We start from the raw sequence: 6,130 nt of genomic DNA on the forward strand, positions 1-6,130 counted from the left end.
CCTCCCTCCCCCATAGCAAGTCCCATCCCCCCTCCCCAAACCACCCACCCCTCTCCCCCACCTCCCAAACCTCAGAGCTCCTTTCACCTCCCCACAACCCACTAAGTCCCTCCATTAACCACCCCACCCACTACCAATAAAACACCCTCTTTCCCATGCAGACTATGTACAGTATGCTTTATGTGCCCTGTCTGGCTGGGGGGGGGGGGCAATGGGGGGGGGATTCTTATGGAGTGAAGCCCTGGGAGAGGCATCCAGTACCCCAGCCACTGGCACCACCACAGGTGTGCATGCTGTGGTGCAAATGAGGACAACATCGCTGCCAGCATTGATGCATTTCTCTGTATGTGAGAGGCCTATGCCTGCCTATCTGAGGAAGTACAGGCAGCTCAGTAAAGTTTTGCACTTCCTCCTGCCTGCCTGTGTGCTGTAGGGAGGAACTCTGGGGGCCAAGATGAGCTCGCTAGGCCAGGCAGGGAGTGGGGGAATAGGCAGGGGCAGGAGTGGGAGGGCCCTTCCCTCAGGCTGCCGGAGCTTCTGGATGACACCAGGGCAGGGACCATGGAAGGACCGTCTCCTGATGCCCCAAGGAGCCCTCTCCTGCTGATGCCTTGTTGCAGCTGTCATGCCACAGTGGAGGCTCAGGCAGGCTTCCCGTGATGGAATACATGGCATGGCTCTGGTCAGGGTCCTGGAGCACGAGGATCGGGTCCAGCTGCCACATAATGGGCATGGATTTGCAGACAGCCCCAGACCAGCAATTGTGATTGGTGATGCTGACCCACTTTGCCCTTGAGGACCTGACCTTTATGCGGCACTGGTACTTTGACTGATTGTGGCCATGCTCCTGCATGTAGCCTGGCAGACATGGGTGTTGGTGTACCCACTTTGAGTGCACTAGTTGAGGACCTCCACCTCACCCAGCAGCACCACAAAGTCCACCATCTCGTCCTGGGACCCATTCCACCCTGGGAGGCTGTGCGTGCTGTCACAAATGATGCCAGCGTGGCTCCCTTGATGGCCTTCAGGGGCTGCGTGTGACAGTCCAGGTGCTGCCAGGCCTGGACTGGTGCCTGAAATGTCCAGTGGAGGGGCAGAGCTTAGGACAGGCAGGTAAGCAGTGGGCTGTGCCAGGAGCCAGCACCAGGGTCCAGGCAAGCTACTGTGGTTGGCTGGGGGCCACGGGTGCGGGACCCAATAGCCAGAGGCTGGCTGCAGGTGGCCCAGGGCAATTCATTCAGCTTTTGGCTTCCCTGTTCATGCTGCCATCAGTTGTGGTAATTAATTTTTCTAGGCAGATACTTCCACATGGAAATGAACTGATACTATTAACCCTATGCATGTGGATTAGCAAACAGCTCTCTCTGGTAGTTAATAATTTTGATAATTATTTTGTTTTTTCACAGCAAAACTTATTTCTTCTCATTCAGAAATTATTTGTTATGCTGACATGTCAAAGCATTATTTCAGTTTCTGCTGTAGTAAGCCTGTGTAGTAAGAATTTATTCTATACAGTTGTGTACAGTCTCAAGATTTTTATGAGTCAAGATTCCCCACACAATTAGACCTTAAAGGTGTAATACATCACCAAATACATTATCTGATTATCTACAAATTTTTCAGCAAAACCAGGCTTGTCACTCAGAATACAGTTTAAGCAAAAACAGCAAGGAAATAAAAAAACTCACCACCTTTTAGGTGTTTTTGTACATCTTAAAGGAAAAAAAATGGGAGCACAAATTGAATTTTTAGAAAATCCTTTGTTAGATTAATTCTAAGTTTTGAATGCAAATTTGGTCTCAGCTTCTCCAAACATGTAAATATTCAACTTTATAATGATAACATTAACCCCTCTCTTCATTTGTATTACCTTCAAATATTCGGAGTTGGAAAAAAAATCAGGAAGAGTGCTGCTCTTCACAGCAAAATGTATTTATTTACTCCTTGTACCTCCCTAGAATATTATTTCCTGTCAAATTAAAGTGAAATAATACACTTGATTTTCCAAGTTAAACTTTATAACTTTGGTTTACTCTAAGTTTCTTTCCTATGTTGGTTATTTTGCCATTGTTTTTGTCTCATATTATTGAATTCAAAATGTGCAAAAACGATTGAGTAGCTCACATTCCCCACTCTAATTTCTAGTTCATATAAGTCTTATAACTGGCTTATTGTGTATAATTAGCTTGTTGTATACACACTTGGGAATTATAGTTTAGAAATAGTTCAAATTACTGACAGGTTCTGAATCACTACTTGTTGGTATGAATATGTCTTAATCATCTTTAGTTCATTAGTCCAAATCATATCAGCTGCCAGAACATAACCATGAAACAGATCATTCATAATATAGAGAAGGGAACAGGTTAGCCAAAGAGCACATGCTAAATGTTTATTTGTATGTTAATATTCAGACTGGTCCTCGGGGTCCTGGCATTCCTGGGTTAGCCTCCTTTCTTTTATGATCGTGGTCTGTAATGAATAAAAGTGGCTTTGCCTTCATTATAACAGGTTTCCACACCATTTTTCAATGTATGTTAGGTTGGAATGTGTGGCTGCCTATGCAGGGACAATGTGTAGGGGGTGTATGTGCACCCTCTGAGCATGGCAGTGCACCCCCTACAAAAAGGCGCCGCCAACACCCCCACTGCCAATAGCACCGGTAGCATCTGTGGGAGCTCTCCTGCTTACCACTGCTGCTCTCCCGCCACCAGCGCCATGCCCCTGCCACCGCAGTGCCCCCCTAGACACCAGCAGCATGCATTGTTCATGTGCCTATGGGAACAGGACCCAAACTTCCTCAGGGCCTTGTTACAGGTTGTATTTTGAGCTGTTCAAATGCTGATTGATACTAGTATTAGCTGGAATTTGGAGCAAGCACACTTTAAAACTAAAAACCTAGTCCGACTGTCCCTCAGTTACACAGTCATGAGTTGCTGCTATGGGGCTGGGGTTGGAGTGGGGGTAGGAACGTTAAACTGGGAGGCAGAGTTAAGGGGGCAGGGGTGAGTAATGAAATGGGAGGTAGGAAGGAAATGGGATTGTGGGAAGAGTAGTGAAATGAAGGAAGTCAGCCACTGAAGGATAAAATAAAAAGAAGAAAAATTAAAAAGAAATAAAAAGGAAGCAAATTAAAGAAGGTGTCATGTATTAATAAATTTGGGATTTGGAATTGAGGTTTAGGAGTTGCTGGTTGTGCTTCTCAGGATGGCTGTGATGTGCAAGAGGAGTAACTTTGTTATATAGAGCAGTAGGTCAAAGAATGAGAATAATTAATGACAAAATCATGTATTCTTACTATGAAAAACTGTTAAAAAATGCTTTGAACAGTTAAAACGTAATTTTTTTAAAGCAAAGGTAAAATTTCCCAGATAGATGATCATTTTGCAAAAAGTTTCATTTTTCAGAAAGAAAGTATTTTTCAGTGCAGTAAGTGGTAGAGGAATATGGCCAGCTTTACTTTTGATCCTTCTCCCACTTCAGTTGTGACTGAGCTAAAATTGCCTTATGAGTTAAGCTGAAAACCTGTTTGTTAAAGACAGTGGGCTGCACACAATAAGAGATATGGCCTAAAAACTAAAATACAATAGAATAGAATGGTGTTTATACTCATTCTCTGGGAGTGAAGGGGGGTACTTTAAATAGAGCATATATGTAAGCCGATCTAACTACAGTGCCTAGAGTGTCAGCATCCCTGTGCTGAAAAATGGCAGCAGGGTGTTTTAACTAAAGCTCATTGAATGTTAAAGCACCCCAGCCATCATTTTGCAGCACAGGGACACAGATACACATGACATGGAGTCTGCTGGAGTGTGGTAATTACCATGCTCCAGCAGACTTGATTGAATCTGCTTTGACACACTTTAATTATAGCACATTGGAGCAGCCTCGCTGCACATGTATAGGTGCCAGAATAGGATAAAATAGAATAGAAATCAAATCAGAAGTTGTTATGCTTAATCTTTATTTTGAAAGACATAAAAACAAGAAAGCTTTGCAGGACACGTTTAAAGGGTTATAAAAATATGTATTTTACTTTATAAACTTCTCCTGATTTCCAAATATGTCACTGGGTTACAAAAATAGAATCTCACCAAATCCCTGCACCTCCCTCCCCCCAGAAAAAAACAATTTCACAGACATTTTTCAGCATCAAAGGGGACTTCAGATTCTTCAGAAAAAGCATGAAATAAACTAAAGAAATGCTAAATAGGGAATGCCATTCCACGATCTCTTGCAGTTGAGGATGATTGTCTTCCATGACTGCCTTATCTGTAGATCTGAAGATGGCTGATGAGTCTGATCCAGGATCAACAGACTCTGTTGCAACTTGGGCACATGTTTCTATGTGGCGTGAATGGCTCCAGATTCTTGATTCAGGCCCTAACACGCTGTTTCTCCCACTCCCGCTTTTCTACCTCCTGTTGTTGTCATGAGGTATCAAAGTACTGAGATCCTTGCAGTACATTCTTCCTTCATTTGGGGTGGTCGTGGGTGACAGTGTCCCATGAGTTGATGCTGCATTTTGAGCACTAGGTTGATGCTGCATTTTTTTAAGTTGGTCTTGGGGATATCCTTGAAGCACTTTGTCTGTCCTCTTGAGCATATGCCTCGACTGAGCTGGGAAAATAAAACTTGCTTCAGGAGTCTGGAGTCAGAGATGTGGCCAGCCCAGCAAAGTTGATGTTGAATAATCATGACCTCAATGCTCAACATGTTTGCTTGTGAAAGGATGCTAATGTTGGTGCAGTTATCTTCCCACTGGATTTGAAGGAATCCAGAGAATGCCATAATGCAGAGGTGAGTAGCACAAAGGATGAGTGGTGCAAAGTTGATCCGTGGGCTAGACCAAATCCTCAGACTGGCTGCCTCATTCCAGTGCATGTCCTGGCTGAGCAACAGTGGGCCTGTCCTATGCTAGCTACTCCAGGGCTGTGTTACTTGCCTCCGGAGCCATCATTGTTGAGGCTGAAAGCCTCAGTGTCCCCCAGGTTAGTAGGTGAACTTTTGACCTACTGCTACTTGGAGATGGTCAATCTACTTAGAGAGAGAGATGTCCAGCAACAACTGAGGTGGCAGGAGGAGCATTGTAACACTTTCCTGAGGTAATACGGGAGGTGACTGGTGGAGAATGTGAGAAGGCTGACAGATGTTAGTCTATATAAGGTAATCATACCTGATGGGGGAGGCACGAAGTGTGAGAGAGTGAGCGAGCGAGTGACCATGAGGGACTGAAGCTTAAGAGATTGTGAAAAGTGGGTCAGTGTGAGTGAGGCCCAGGGTAGTCAATACCTCATTGCAACTGACCGTATGGGTGTGTGTTGTGTTTGGGTAAGGTCCTGAGAGGACAATATTCCATGAGTGTCTTGATCGCTGTGTATCAGAGTAGGTGTGGGCATCAATCTCCTCTGTGTGTGTGTGTGTGGAGATGAGGACCTGGGAGGCCAAAATCATAGAATCATAGAATAGTAGGGCCAGAAGAGACCTGTAAGATCATCAAGTCTGGATCCCTGCCATGGGCAAGAGGTAGTTGGGCTCAAATGTATCAGCATCTACACGTGTGCCCCATTAGGGCACACAAAACTAATAAATCTGCAGCACTGTGGTATTTGTAAATACAAGTACAGTAAAATTCCTGGTATCCGGCATGAGTGGGGAACAGCGGGGGGAGGGGGAGGTGCTGGGTATCTACAAATGCCGGTTACCTAAGGCCAGAGGTTTTTGGCCAGGTGCAGAGTGGGTGGCAGCAGCCGCACGTGGAGCAGAGAATGGAGGTGGGGGTGGCAGTGGCCACTATGTGCGAGCTCCCCTCCTCCCACCCCCCAACCTGCATCTGGCCAGCTGGCTAGAAATTGCAGTTAATAGAGTGTTCTGGTTACTCAAATGCCAGATAACAAGAATTTTACTGTACTATCCTGCTGCAGTTTTTTTTATGTGCAACAGTGCACATGTAGATGCTAATCAGCTGGCTGGGGTATAAAGGTGTTTCAGTGCCAGGGTTGCCTGCCAGCTCGCCCTGCACTAAATCACTCTTGTGCTGCAGCCAGCCTCTCTGCAGCACACTGAGCTGGTTGGAGTATTCCCAGGCTGGCAGGCTGAACTCCCAGGCTCCCTTCCAGCTGCTGCAACC

Source organism: Gavialis gangeticus, unplaced genomic scaffold (assembly GCF_001723915.1).
Source record: "Gavialis gangeticus isolate Ggan-Ray unplaced genomic scaffold, GavGan_comp1, whole genome shotgun sequence".
Taxonomy (NCBI): domain Eukaryota; kingdom Metazoa; phylum Chordata; order Crocodylia; family Gavialidae; genus Gavialis; species Gavialis gangeticus.